Consider the following 14,749-nt stretch of genomic DNA (forward strand, 5'->3'; position numbering starts at 1 on the left):
GCTGCCCGGAGATGTCATTTCCGCGCCAGCTGGCGGGGCACCAAAGGCCTTTCCCGCCAGCTGGCGGGGCGGAAATTCGTCCGGCGCCGACCTAGCCCCTCAAGGTTGGGGCTCAGCCCCCAAAGATGCGGAGCATTCCGCTCCTTTGGGGCGGCGCAATGCCCGTCTGATTTGCGCCGTTTTGGGCGCCAGGCGGCGGACATTGCGACGTTTCCGGAGAATTTCGCCCAACATCTCTGATCTAAAAGCTACAACTTGGCAGCAATACTTGCTGATAGGGAGTCAGCTTCTACATGTACAACAACCAGCTCTGCCTCTTCAACACCTCCTTTCTCTACCCCTTCGCTGCCTCTTTGTTGTTACATGGTCTGTTTGGCATCCAGTCAGGGAGAAATTGCAATGTCCTACAGTTGAATATTGGGATGGTTGCAAGGGCGTTTTTGTACGCCACGTCCATGGACCCTGCCAGGGCCCGGGCCTCGGTGAGGCCCAGTGTGTCCATTTCGAGGAGCCTTCGGCGGATGTCGCGGGAAACCATACCTGCCACGAAAGCACTCGGATTAAGAGTTCAGTGTGCTCGTTCCCCATCACCGCTGGGCAGACGCAGTTTTGGCCCAGCACTATCAGTGCCCGGTAGAAGACTTTGAGTGTCTCATCTGGGCTCTGCCGTCTCGTTGCCAGCAGGTGACGGCCGTTGACCTGGTTCAGTGGACGAATGTAATGTCCTTCCAGCAGCTCCATGGCTTTATCATAGTTCGCCGCCCCTTCGATCAGGGGGTAGATCGCCGGGCTGACCCGCGAGCGTAGGAGGTGCATCTTTTGCCTTTCCGTGGGGGGGTCGGCAGCCGTCTCGAGGTAGCTCTGGAAGCACGCCAGCCAATGCTTAAAAATTGCAGCGGAGCTTTCTGCGTGAGGGCTGAGCTGAAGGCACGTCCGCTTGATGTGGAGATCCATTCTTCAAAAGTACTTATCTGATTAAATTGATGCACAATCAATACTCTTGAGACCACGAGGAGTCATATCGATTCAGCTTTAATCAGATAGAACTGTACCCAGCAGTGATGTTACAGAAGTGAAGGCTGCTGGGACGGCACCGATTCTTATACCCTGTCTCTCAGGGCGGGGCTATGTACATTACCCAATGGTAGACCCCGCAGTCTAGCCAATGGTCATTCACCTCTCAGGTACTGCAATACCTGGTATTACCTCACTAACCTAGACTGTTACCTGCACAGATTACAGATAACGGGCGAGATTCTCCGGCCCCCCGCTGGGTCGGAGAATCGCCGGGGGCTGGCGTGAATCCCGCCCCCGCCGGTTGCCGAAGTCTCCGGCACCGGATATTCAGCAGGGGCGGGAATCACGCCGCGCCGGTTGGCGGGCCCCCCCGCTCGATACTCTGGCCCGGATGAGCCGAAGTCCCGCCGCTAAAATGCCTGTCCCGCCAGCGTAAATTAAACTACCTACCTTACCGGCGGGACAAGGCGGCGCGGGCGGGCTCTGGGGTCCTGGGGGGGGCGCGGGGCGATCTGGCCCCGGGGGGTGCCCCTACGGTGGCCTGGCCCGCGATCGGAGCCCACCGATCCGCGGGCGGGCCTGTGCCGTGGCGGCACTCTTTCCCTTCAGCCTCCGCCACCGTCTCCACCATGGCAGAAGCGGAAGAGACTCCCTCCACTGCGCATGTGCGGGAATGCCGTCAGCGGCCGCTAACGCTCCCGCGCATGCGCTGCCCGGAGATGTCATTTCCGCGCCAGCTGGCGGGGCACCAAAGGCCTTTCCCGCCAGCTGGCGGGGCGGAAATTCGTCCGGCGCCGACCTAGCCCCTCAAGGTTGGGGCTCAGCCCCCAAAGATGCGGAGCATTCCGCTCCTTTGGGGCGGCGCAATGCCCGTCTGATTTGCGCCGTTTTGGGCGCCAGGCGGCGGACATTGCGACGTTTCCGGAGAATTTCGCCCAACATCTCTGATCTAAAAGCTACAACTTGGCAGCAATACTTGCTGATAGGGAGTCAGCTTCTACATGTACAACAACCAGCTCTGCCTCTTCAACACCTCCTTTCTCTACCCCTTCGCTGCCTCTTTGTTGTTACATGGTCTGTTTGGCATCCAGTCAGGGAGAAATTGCAATGTCCTACAGTTGAATATTGGGATGGTTGAAACCAATATCTTCAGAAATGCCACAAATTGCAAATCCTTATCCCCAGTCCACTTACTGGGCCAGATTATCAGGTGCGGTGTGTGTCTGCTCCCTGTGCTGTGAGTCTGGGCCAGGTGAATATCCTGCGTAATGTAATTTCCCAATTCGTCAGATCCACCTTGTTTTGAAGGATTATGATCGCTAAAGTCTGGTCAGCTTTAAAAAAGAAATTTGAACTTCCAGTAATAGCTGAAAGGATAACCGGACAAGTCTTCACATTTTAAGATGTTTACTGTAACAAAAAAGCACTCTTTGACAAAACACTGGGTGGAATTTGATCATCTTTTGACTAAGGGCATGATTTCGAGGCCATGTTACCTGTGAGTGGGAACTATGTAATAGACGCTAAATCTCAGGAGAGGCCTGTATGTCGGCTGGATTACTGATCATGATCTTCCCAGCCCCCCTCTGATGACATGATCAGGTTCATGCCCAGGAAGGGCGCAAATCTGTTTTTCATGAACTAGAACACATTATAATATACTTAGTGGACTTAACATCACATCATCCAGCCTCAACAAAACTTCCCACCCACCAACCATGACATCATGCTCGTGCGAATCAGTCCTGCTCTTTAAAAATGGGAATCAGGTGCCATGACCAACAAAAAGGTGGAAGGAGGTGAGCACTATTGTCTCCACTGAGCAACAGAGTCGAAAGGGACAGAGGCCACTGGGCACCTCTGGATCGGTGTTGGTGCATGAAGGTGGGATTCAGGGAGATAGGAGAAAGAGGAGGTCAGCTGTCAGGGTCAGTGACATTGCTCGTAGAGGAGGGTGCAATAATGTCACGGTCAGTGACCTCGGCGTGTGCTCTCTGTGCTGTGAGTCTGCTCCCTGTGCTGTGTGAATCTACTCTCTGTGCTGTGTGAGTCTGCTCTCTGTGCTGTGTTACTCTGCTCTCTGTGCTGTGTGAGTCTGCTCTCTGTGCTGTGTGAGTCTGCTCCCTGTGCTGTGCGAGTCGGCACCCTGTGCTGTGTGAGTCTGCTCCATGTGCTGTGTGAGACTGCTCCCTGTGCTGTGTGAGTCTGCTGCCTGTGCTGTGTGGGTCTGCTCTCTGTGCGGTGTGTGTCTGCTCCCTGTGCTGTGAGTCTGCACCCTGTGCTGTGTGAGTCTGCTCCCTGTGCGGTGTGTGTCTCCTCTCTGTGCTGTGTGACTCTGCTCTCTGTGCTGTGTGACTCTGCTTTCTGTGCTGTGCGATTCTGCTCTCTGTGCTGTGTGGGTCTGCTCTCTGTGCTGTGTGAGTCTGCTCACTGTGCTGAGTGAGTCTGCTCCCTGTGCTGTGTGAGTCTGCTCCCTGTGCTGTGTAAATCTGCTCTCTGTACTGTGTGAGTCTGCTCTCTGTGCTGTGTGAGTCTGCTCTCTGTGCTGTGTGACTGCTCTCTGTGCTGTGTGAGTCTGCTCCCTGTGCTGTGTGAGTCTGCTCCCTGTGCTGTGTGAGTCTGCTTCCTGTGCTGTGTGAGTCTGCTCTCTGTGCTGTGTGAGTCTGCTCCCTGTGCTGTGTGAGTCTGCTCTCTGTGCTGTGTGAGTCTGCTCCCTGTGCTGTGTGAGTCTGCTCCCTGTGCTGTGTGAGTCTGCTCCCTGTGTTGTGTGAGTCTGCTCTCTGTGCTGTGTGAGTCTGCTCTCTGTGCTGTGTGAGTCTGCTCTCTGTGCTGTGTGAGTCTGCTCCCTGTGCTGTGTGAGTCTGCTCCCTGTGCTGTGTGAGTCTGCTCTCTGTGCTGTGTGAGTCTGCTCTCTGTGCTGTGTGAGTCTGCTCTCTGTGCTGTGTGACTGCTCTCTGTGCTGTGTGAGTCTGCTCTCTGTGCTGTGTGAGTCTGCTCGTTGTGCTGTGTGAGTCTGCTCCCTGTGCTGTGTGAGTCTGCTCCCTGTGCTGTGTGAGTCGGCTCCCTGTGCTGTGTGAGTCTGCTCTCTGTGCTATGTGAGTCTGCTCTCTGTGCTGTGTGAGTCTGCTCCCTGTGCTGTGTGAGTCTGCTCCCTGTGCTGTGTGAGTCTGCTCACTGTGCTGAATGAGTCTGCTCCCTGTGCTGTGTGAGTCTGCTCTCTGTGCTGTGTGAGTCTGCTCCCTGTGCTGTGCGAGTCTGCTCGTTGTGCTGTGTGAGTCTGCTCCCATTGCTGTGTGAGTCTGCTCCCTGTGCTGTGTGAGTCGGCTCCCTGTGCTGTGTGAGTCTGCTCTCTGTGCTATGTGAGTCTGCTCTTTGTGCTGTGTGAGTCTGCTCCCTGTGCTGTGTGAGTCTGCTCCCTGTGCTGTGTGAGTCTGCTCACTGTGCTGAATGAGTCTGCTCCCTGTGCTGTGTGAGTCTGCTCTCTGTGCTGTGTGAGTCTGCTCTCTGTGCTGTGCGAGTCTGCTCTCTGTGATGTGCGAGTCTGCTCCCTGTGCTGTGCGAGTCTGCTCCCTGTGCTGTGTGAGTCTGCTCCCTGTGCTGTGTGAGTCTGCTCTCTGTGCTGTGTGAGTCTGCTCTCTGTGCTGTGTGCGTCTGCTTTCTGTGCTGTGTGAGTCTGCTCTCTGTGCTGTGTGAGTCTGCTCTCTGTGCTGTGTGAGTCTGCTCACTGTGCTGAGTGAGTCTGCTCCCTCTGCTGTGTGAGTCTGCTCCCTGTGCTGTGTGAGTCTGCTCACTGTGCTGAATGAGTCTGCTCCCTGTGCTGTGTGAGTCTGCTCTCTGTGCTGTGTGAGTCTGCTCTCTGTGCTGTGCGAGTCTGCTCGTTGTGCTGTGTGAGTCTGCTCCCTGTGCTGTGTGAGTCTGCTCCCTGTGCTGTGTGAGTCGGCTCCCTGTGCTGTGTGAGTCTGCTCTCTGTGCTATGTGAGTCTGCTCTCTGTGCTGTGTGAGTCTGCTCCCTGTGCTGTGTGAGTCTGCTCCCTGTGCTGTGTGAGTCTGCTCACTGTGCTGAATGAGTCTGCTCCCTGTGCTGTGTGAGTCTGCTCTCTGTGCTGTGTGAGTCTGCTCTCTGTGCTGTGCGAGTCTGCTCTCTGTGATGTGCGAGTCTGCTCCCTGTGCTGTGTGAGTCTGCTCCCTGTGCTGTGTGAGTCTGCTCTCTGTGCTGTGTGAGTCTGCTCTCTGTGCTGTGTGAGTCTGCTTTCTGTGCTGTGTGAGTCTGCTCTCTGTGTTGTGTGAGTCTGCTCTCTGTGCTGTGTGAGTCTGCTCACTGTGCTGAGTGAGTCTGCTCCCTCTGCTGTGTGAGTCTGCTCCCTGTGCTGTGTGAGTCTGCTCCCTGTGCTGTGTGAGTCTGCTCTCTGTGCTGTGTGAGTCTGCTCCCTGTGCTGTGTGAGTCTGCTCTCTGTGCTGTGTGAGTCTGCTCCCTGTGCTGTGTGAGTCTGCTCCCTGTGCTGTGTGAGTCTGCTCTCTGTGTTGTGTGAGTCTGCTCTCTGTGCTGTGTGAGTCTGCTCTCTGTGCTGTGTGAGTCTGCTCTCTGTGCTGTGTGAGTCTGCTCCCTGTGCTGTGTGAGTCTGCTCCCTGTGCTGTGTGAGTCTGCTCTCTGTGCTGTGTGAGTCTGCTCTCTGTGCTGTGTGAGTCTGCTCTCTGTGCTGTGTGAGTCTGCTCTCTGTGCTGTGTGACTGCCCTCTGTGCTGTGTGAGTCTGCTCTCTGTGCTGTGTGAGTCTGCTCGTTGTGCTGTGTGAGTCTGCTCCCTGTGCTGTGTGAGTCTGCTCCCTGTGCTGTGTGAGTCGGCTCCCTGTGCTGTGTGAGTCTGCTCCCTGTGCTATGTGAGTCTGCTCTCTGTGCTGTGTGAGTCTGCTCCCTGTGCTGTGTGAGTCTGCTCCCTGTGCTGTGTGAGTCTGCTCACTGTGCTGAATCAGTCTGCTCCCTGTGCTGTGTGAGTCTGCTCTCTGTGCTGTGTGAATCTGCTCTCTGTGCTGTGCGAGTCTGCTCTCTGTGATGTGCGAGTCTGCTCCCTGTGCTGTGCGAGTCTGCTCCCTGTGCTGTGTGAGTCTGCTCCCTGTGCTGTGTGAGTCTGCTCTCTGTGCTGTGTGGCTCTGCTCACTGTGCTGTGTGACTGCTCCCTGTGCTGTGTGTGTCTGCTCCCTGTGCTGTGTGAGTCTGCTCCCTGTGCTGTGTGAGTCTGCTCCCTGTGCTGTGTGAGTCTGCTCTCTGTGCTGTGTGAGTCTGCTCCCTGTGCTGTGTGAGTCTGCTCCCTGTGCTGTGTGAGTCTGCTCCCTGTGCTGTGTGAGTCTGCTCTCTGCGCTGTGTGAGTCTGCTCTCTGTGCTGTGTGAGTCTGCTCTCTGTGGGGTGTGAGTCTGCTCCCTGTGCTGTGAGTCTGCTCCCTGTGCTGTGTGGGTCTGCTCCCTATGCTGTGTGCGTCTGCTCTCTGTGCTGTGTGAGTCTGCTCTCTGTGCTGTGTGAGTCTGCTCTCTGTGCTGTGTGAGTCTGCTCCCTGTGCTGTGTGAGTCTGCTCCCTGTGCTGTGTGAGTCTGCTCTCTGTGCTGTGTGAGTCTGCTCTCTGTGCTGTGTGAGTCTGCTCTCTGTGCTGTGTGAGTCTGCTCACTGTGCTGAGTGAGTCTGCTCCCTCTGCTGTGTGAGTCTGCTCCCTGTGCTGTGTGAGTCTGCTCCCTGTGCTGTGTGAGTCTGCTCTCTGTGCTGTGTGAGTCTGCTCCCTGTGCTGTGTGAGTCTGCTCTCTGTGCTGTGTGAGTCTGCTCTCTGTGCTGTGTGAGTCTGCTCTCTGTGCTGTGTGAGTCTCCTCACTGTGCTGAGTGAGTCTGCTCCCTCTGCTGTGTGAGTCTGCTCCCTGTGCTGTGTGAGTCTGCTCCCTGTGCTGTGTGAGTCTGCTCCCTGTGCTGTGTGAGTCTGCTCCCTGTGCTGTGTGAGTCTGCTCCCTGTGCTGTGTGAGTCTGCTCCCTGTGCTGTGTGAGTCTGCTCTCTGTGCTGTGTGAGTCTGCTCCCTGTGCTGTGTGAGTCTGCTCTCTGTGCTGTGTGACTCTGCTCTCTGTGCTGTGTGAGTCTGTTCCCTGTGCTGTGTGAGTCTGCTCCCTGTGCTGTGAGTCTGCTCCCTGTGCTGTGTGAGTCTGCTCCCTGTGCTGTGTGAGTCTGCTCCCTGTGCTGTGTGAGTCTGCTCTTTGTGCTGTGTGAGTCTGCTCTCTGTGCTGTGTGAGTCTGCTCTCTGTGCTGTGTGAGTCTGCTCTCTGTGCTGTGTGAGTCTGCTCCCTGTGCTGTGTGAGTCTGCTCTCTGTGCTGTGTGAGTCTGCTCTCTGTGCTGTGTGAGTCTGCTATTTGTGCTGTGTGAGTCTGTCCCCTGTGCTGTGTGAGTCTGCTCCCTGTGCTGTGTGAGTCTGCTCTCTGTGCTGTGTGGGTCTGCTCACTGTGCTGTGTGACTGCTCCCTGTGCTGTGTGAGTCTGCTCCCTGTGCTGTGTGAGTCTGCTCCCTGTGCTGTGAGTCTGCTCCCTGTGCTGTGTGAGTCTGCTCCCTGTGCTGTGTGAGTCTGCTCTCTGTGCTGTGTGAGTCTGCTCCCTGTGCTGTGTGAGTCTGCTCCCTGTGCTGTGTGAGTCTGCTCTCTGTGCTGTGTGAGTCTGCTCTCTGTGCTGTGTGAGTCTGCTCCCTGTGCTGTGTGAGTCTGCTCTCTGTGCTGTGTGAGTCTGCTCCCTGTGCTGTGTGAGTCTGCTCTCTGTGCTGTGTGAGTCTGCTCCCTGTGCTGTGTGAGTCTGCTCTCTGTGCTGTGTGAGTCTGCTCCCTGTGCTGTGTGAGTCTGCTCTCTGTGCTGTGTGAGTCTGCTCTCTGTGCTGTGTGAGTCTGCTCTCTGTGCTGTGTGAGTCTGCTCCCTGTGCTGTGAGTCTGCTCCCTGTGCTGTGTGGGTCTGCTCCCTATGCTGTGTGCGTCTGCTCTCGGTGCTGTGTGAGTCTGCTCTCTGTGCTGTGTGAGTCTGCTCTCTGTGCTGTGTGAGTCTGCTCCCTGTGCTGTGTGAGTCTGCTCCCTGTGCTGTGTGAGTCTGCTCTCTGTGCTGTGTGAGTCTGCTCTCTGCGCTGTGTGAGTCTGCTCTCTGTGCTGTGTGAGTCTGCTCACTGTGCTGAGTGAGTCTGCTCCCTCTGCTGTGTGAGTCTGCTCCCTGTGCTGTGTGAGTCTGCTCCCTGTGCTGTGTGAGTCTGCTCTCTGTGCTGTGTGAGTCTGCTCCCTGTGCTGTGTGAGTCTGCTCTCTGTGCTGTGTGAGTCTGCTCTCTGTGCTGTGTGAGTCTGCTCTCTGTGCTGTGTGAGTCTCCTCACTGTGCTGAGTGAGTCTGCTCCCTCTGCTGTGTGAGTCTGCTCCCTGTGCTGTGTGAGTCTGCTCCCTGTGCTGTGTGAGTCTGCTCCCTGTGCTGTGTGAGTCTGCTCCCTGTGCTGTGTGAGTCTGCTCCCTGTGCTGTGTGAGTCTGCTCCCTGTGCTGTGTGAGTCTGCTCTCTGTGCTGTGTGAGTTTGCTCCCTGTGCTGTGTGAGTCTGCTCTCTGTGCTGTGTGACTCTGCTCTCTGTGCTGTGTGAGTCTGTTCCCTGTGCTGTGTGTGTCTGCTCCCTGTGCTGTGAGTCTGCTCCCTGTGCTGTGTGAGTCTGCTCCCTGTGCTGTGTGAGTCTGCTCCCTGTGCTGTGTGAGTCTGCTCTTTGTGCTGTGTGAGTCTGCTCTCTGTGCTGTGTGAGTCTGCTCTCTGTGCTGTGTGAGTCTGCTCTCTGTGCTGTGTGAGTCTGCTCCCTGTGCTGTGTGAGTCTGCTCTCTGTGCTGTGTGAGTCTGCTCTCTGTGCTGTGTGAGTCTGCTCCCTGTGCTGTGTGAGTCTGCCCCCTGTGCTGTGTGAGTCTGCTCCCTGTGCTGTGTGAGTCTGCTCTCTGTGCTGTGTGGGTCTGCTCACTGTGCTGTGTGACTGCTCCCTGTGCTGTGTGAGTCTGCTCCCTGTGCTGTGTGAGTCTGCTCCCTGTGCTGTGAGTCTGCTCCCTGTGCTGTGTGAGTCTGCTCCCTGTGCTGTGTGAGTCTGCTCTCTGTGCTGTGTGAGTCTGCTCCCTGTGCTGTGTGAGTCTGCTCTCTGTGCTGTGTGAGTCTGCTCTCTGTGCTGTGTGAGTCTGCTCCCTGTGCTGTGTGAGTCTGCTCTCTGTGCTGTGTGAGTCTGCTCCCTGTGCTGTGTGAGTCTGCTCTCTGTGCTGTGTGAGTCTGCTCTCTGTGCTGTGTGAGTCTGCTCTCTGTGCTGTGTGAGTCTGCTCCCTGTGCTGTGAGTCTGCTCCCTGTGCTGTGTGGGTCTGCTCCCACTGCTGTGTGAGTCTGCTCTCTGTGCTGTGTGAGTCTGCTCTCTGTGCTGTGTGAGTCTGCTCCCTGTGCTGTGTGAGTCTGCTCTCTGTACTGTGTGAGCCTGCTCTCTGTGCTGTGTGAGTCTGCTCTCTGTGCTGTGTTAGTCTGCTCTCTGTGCTGTGTGAGTCTGCTCCCTGTGCTGTGAGTCTGCTCCCTGTGCTGTGTGACTCTGCTCTCTGTGCTGTGTGAGTCTGCTCCCTGTGCTGTGTGAGTCTGCTCCCTGTGCTGTGTGAGTCTGCTCCCTGTGCTGTGTGAGTCTGCTCCCTGTGCTGTGTGAGTCTGCTCCCTGTGCTGTGTGAGACTGCTATCTGTGCTGTGTGAGTCTGCTCTCTGTGCTGTGTGAGTCTGCTCCCTGTGCTGTGTGAGTCTGCTCCCTGTGCTGTGTGAGTCTGCTCCTTGTGCTGTGTGATTCTGCTCTCTGTGCTGTGTGAGTCTGCTCACTGTGCTGAGTGAGTCTGCTCCCTCTGCTGTGTGAGTCTGCTCCCTGTGCTGTGTGAGTCTGCTCCCTGTGCTGTGTGAGTCTGCTCTCTGTGCTGTGTGAGTCTGCTCCCTGTGCTGTGTGAGTCTGCTCTCTGTGCTGTGTGAGTCTGCTCTCTGTGCTGTGTGAGTCTGCTCTCTGTGCTGTGTGAGTCTCCTCACTGTGCTGAGTGAGTTTGCTCCCTCTGCTGTGTGAGTCTGCTCCCTGTGCTGTGTGAGTCTGCTCCTTGTGCTGTGTGAGTCTGCTCCCTGTGCTGTGTGAGTCTGCTCCCTGTGCTGTGTGAGTCTGCTCCCTGTGCTGTGTGAGTCTGCTCCCTGTGCTGTGTGAGTCTGCTCTCTGTGCTGTGTGAGTTTGCTCCCTGTGCTGTGTGAGTCTGCTCTCTGTGCTGTGTGACTCTGCTCTCTGTGCTGTGTGAGTCTGTTCCCTGTGCTGTGTGTGTCTGCTCCCTGTGCTGTGAGTCTGCTCCCTGTGCTGTGTGAGTCTGCTCCCTGTGCTGTGTGAGTCTGCTCCCTGTGCTGTGTGAGTCTGCTCTTTGTGCTGTGTGAGTCTGCTCTCTGTGCTGTGTGAGTCTGCTCTCTGTGCTGTGTGAGTCTGCTCCCTGTGCTGTGTGAGTCTGCTCTCTGTGCTGTGTGAGTCTGCTCCCTGTGCTGTGTGAGTCTGCTCCCTGTGCTGTGTGAGTCTGCTCCCTGTGCTGTGTGAGTCTGCTCCCTGTGCTGTGTGAGTCTGCTCCCTGTGCTGTGTGAGTCTCCTCTCAGTGCTGTGTGAGTCTGCTCCCTGTGCTGTGTGAGTCTGCTCTCTGTGCTGTGTGACTCTGCTCTCTGTGCTGTGTGAGTCTGCGCTCTGTGCTGTGTGAGTCTGCTCCCTGTGCTGTGTGAGTCTGCTCCCTGTGCTGTGTGAGTCTGCTCTCAGTGCTGTGTGAGTCTGCTCCCTGTGCTGTGTGAGTCTGCTCTCTGTGCTGTGTGAGTCTGCTCCCTGTGCTGTGTGAGTCTCCTCTCAGTGCTGTGTGAGTCTGCTCCCTGTGCTGTGTGAGTCTGCTCTCTGTGCTGTGTGACTCTGCTCTCTGTGCTGTGTGAGTCTGCTCCCTGTGCTGTGTGAGTCTGCTCCCTGTGCTGTGTGAGTCTCCTCTCAGTGCTGTGTGAGTCTGCTCCCTGTGCTGTGTGAGTCTGCTCTCTGTGCTGTGTGACTCTGCTCTCTGTGCTGTGTGAGTCTGCGCTCTGTGCTGTGTGAGTCTGCTCCCTGTGCTGTGTGAGTCTGCTCCCTGTGCTGTGTGAGTCTGCTCTCAGTGCTGTGTGAGTCTGCTCCCTGTGCTGTGTGAGTCTGCTCTCTGTGCTGTGTGAGTCTGCTCCCTGCGCTGTGTGAGTCTGTTCCCTGTGCTGTATGAGTCTGCTCTCTGTGCTGTGTGAGTCTGCTCCCTGTGCTGTGTGAGTCTGCTCCCTGTGCTGTGTGAGTCTGCTCCCTGTGCTGTGTGAGTCTGCTCCCTGTGCTGTGTGAGTCTGCTCCCTGTGCTGTGTGAGTCTGCTCCCTGTGCTGTGTGATTCTGCTCTCTGTGCTGTGTGAGTCTGCTCTCTGTGCTGTGTGAGTCTGCTCCCTGTGCTGTGTGAGTCTGCTCCCTGTGCTGTGTGAGTCTGCTCCCTGTGCTGTGTGAGTCTGCTCTCTGTGCTGTGTGTGTCTGCTCTCTGTGCTGTGTGAGTCTGCTCCCTGTGCTGTGTGAGTCTGCTCTCTGTGCTGTGTGAGTCTGCTCTCAGTGCTGTGTGAGTCTGCTCTCTGTGCTGTGTGAGTCTGCTCCCTGTGCTGTGTGAGTCTGCTCCCTGTGCTGTGTGAGTCTGCTCTCAGTGCTGTGTGAGTCTGCTCCCTGTGCTGTGTGAGTCTGCTACCTGTGCTGTGTGACTCTGCTCTCTGTGCTGTGTGAGTCTGCTCTCTGTGCTGTGTGAGTCTGCTCCCTGTGCTGTGTGAGTCTGCTCCCTGTGCTGTGTGAGTCTGCTCCCTGTCCTGTGTGGGTCTGCTCCCTGTGCTGTGTGAGTCTGCTCCCTGTGCTGTGTGGGTCTGCTCCCTGTGCTGTGTGAGTCTGCTCTCTGTGCTGTGTGAGTCTGCTCCCTGTGCTGTGTGAGTCTGCTCCCTGTGCTGTGTCAGTCTGCTCCCTGCGCTGTGTGAGTCTGCTCGCTGTGCTGTGTGAGTCTGCTCCCTGTGCTGTGTGAGTCTGCTCCCTGTGCTGTGTGAGTCTGCTCCCTGTGCTGAGTGAGTCTGCTCCCTATGCTGTGTGAGTCTGCTCTCTGTGTTGTGTAAGTCTGCTCTCTGTGCTGTGTGAGTCTGCTCACTGTGCTGTGTGAGTCTGCTCTCTGTGCTGTGTGAGTCTGCTCTCTGTGCTGTGTGAGTTTGCTCCCTGTGCTGTGTGAGTCTGCTCTCTGTGCTGTGTGACTCTGCTCTCTGTGCTGTGTGAGTCTGTTCCCTGTGCTGTGTGAGTCTGCTCCCTGTGCTGTGAGTCTGCTCCCTGTGCTGTGTGAGTCTGCTCCCTGTGCTGTGTGAGTCTGCTCCCTGTGCTGTGTGAGTCTGCTCTTTGTGCTGTGTGAGTCTGCTCTCTGTGCTGTGTGAGTCTGCTCTCTGTGCTGTGTGAGTCTGCTCTCTGTGCTGTGTGAGTCTGCTCCCTGTGCTGTGTGAGTCTGCTCTCTGTGCTGTGTGAGTCTGCTCTCTGTGCTGTGTGAGTCTGCTCCCTGTGCTGTGTGAGTCTGCCCCCTGTGCTGTGTGAGTCTGCTCCCTGTGCTGTGTGAGTCTGCTCTCTGTGCTGTGTGGGTCTGCTCACTGTGCTGTGTGACTGCTCCCTGTGCTGTGTGAGTCTGCTCCCTGTGCTGTGTGAGTCTGCTCCCTGTGCTGTGAGTCTGCTCCCTGTGCTGTGTGAGTCTGCTCCCTGTGCTGTGTGAGTCTGCTCTCTGTGCTGTGTGAGTCTGCTCCCTGTGCTGTGTGAGTCTGCTCCCTGTGCTGTGTGAGTCTGCTCTCTGTGCTGTGTGAGTCTGCTCTCTGTGCTGTGTGAGTCTGCTCCCTGTGCTGTGTGAGTCAGCTCTCTGTGCTGTGTGAGTCTGCTCCCTGTGCTGTGTGAGTCTGCTCTCTGTGCTGTGTGAGTCTGCTCTCTGTGCTGTGTGAGTCTGCTCTCTGTGCTGTGTGAGTCTGCTCCCTGTGCTGTGAGTCTGCTCCCTGTGCTGTGTGGGTCTGCTCCCTCTGCTGTGTGAGTCTGCTCTCTGTGCTGTGTGAGTCTGCTCTCTGTGCTGTGTGAGTCTGCTCCCTGTGCTGTGTGAGTCTGCTCTCTGTACTGTGTGAGTCTGCTCTCTGTGCTGTGTGAGTCTGCTCTCTGTGCTGTGTTAGTCTGCTCTCTGTGCTGTGTGAGTCTGCTCCCTGTGCTGTGAGTCTGCTCCCTGTGCTGTGTGACTCTGCTCTCTGTGCTGTGTGAGTCTGCTCCCTGTGCTGTGTGAGTCTGCTCCCTGTGCTGTGTGAGTCTGCTCCCTGTGCTGTGTGAGTCTGCTCCCTGTGCTGTGTGAGTCTGCTCCCTGTGCTCTGTGAGACTGCTCTCTGTGCTGTGTGAGTCTGCTCTCTGTGCTGTGTGAGTCTGCTCCCTGTGCTGTGTGAGTCTGCTCCCTGTGCTGTGTGAGTCTGCTCCTTGTGCTGTGTGAGTCTGCTCTCTGTGCTGTGTGAGTCTGCTCCCTGTGCTGTGTGAGTCTGCTCTCTGTGCTGTGTGTGTCTGCTCTCTGTGCTGTGTGAGTCTGCTCCCTGTGCTGTGTGAGTCTGCTCTCAGTGCTGTGTGAGTCTGCTCTCTGAGCTGTGTGACTCTGCTCCCTGTGCTGTGTGAGTCTGCTCTCTGTGCTGTGTGAGTCTGCTCCCTGTGCTGTGTGAGTCTGCTCTCTGTGCTGTGTGAGTCTGCTCTCTGTGCTGTGTGACTCTGCTCTCTGTGCTGTGTGAGTCTGCTCTCTGTGCTGTGTGAGTCTGCTCCCTGTGCTGTGTGAGTCTGCTCCCTGTGCTGTGTGAGTCTCCTCTCAGTGCTGTGTGAGTCTGCTCCCTGTGCTGTGTGAGTCTGCTCTCTGTGCTGTGTGACTCTGCTCTCTGTGCTGTGTGAGTCTGCGCTCTGTGCTGTGTGAGTCTGCTCCCTGTGCTGTGTGAGTCTGCTCCCTGTGCTGTGTGAGTCTGCTCTCAGTGCTGTGTGAGTCTGCTCCCTGTGCTGTGTGAGTCTGCTCTCTGTGCTGTGTGAGTCTGCTCCCTGCGCTGTGTGAGTCTGTTCCCTGTGCTGTATGAGTCTGCTCTCTGTGCTGTGTGAGTCTGCTCCCTGTGCTGTGTGAGTCTGCTCCCTGTGCTGTGTGAGTCTGCTCCCTGTGCTGTGTGAGTCTGCTCCCTGTGCTGTGTGAGTCTGCTCCCTGTGCTGTGTGAGTCTGCTCCCTGTGCTGTGTGATTCTGCTCTCTGTGCTGTGTGAGTCTGCTCTCTGTGCTGTGTGAGTCTGCTCCCTGTGCTGTGTGAGTCTGCTCCCTGTGCTGTGTGAGTCTGCTCCCTGTGCTGTGTGAGTCTGCTCTCTGTGCTGTGTGTGTCTGCTCTCTGTGCTGTGTGAGTCTGCTCCCTGTGCTGTGTGAGTCTGCTCTCTGTGCTGTGTGAGTCTGCTCTCAGTGCTGTGTGAGTCTGCTCTCTGTGCTGTGTGAGTCTGCTCCCTGTGCTGTGTGAGTCTGCTCCCTGTGCTGTGTGAGTCTGCTCCCTGTGCTGTGTGAGTCTGCTCTCTGTGCTGTGTGAGTCTGCTCTCTGTGCTGTGTGAGTCTGCTCCCTGTGCTGTGTGAGTCAGCTCTCTGTGCTGTGTGAGTCTGCTCCCTGTGCTGTGTG

The sequence above is a fragment of the Scyliorhinus torazame genome, chromosome 7, assembly GCF_047496885.1.
Source record: "Scyliorhinus torazame isolate Kashiwa2021f chromosome 7, sScyTor2.1, whole genome shotgun sequence".
In the NCBI taxonomy this organism is placed as follows: Eukaryota; Metazoa; Chordata; class Chondrichthyes; order Carcharhiniformes; family Scyliorhinidae; genus Scyliorhinus; species Scyliorhinus torazame.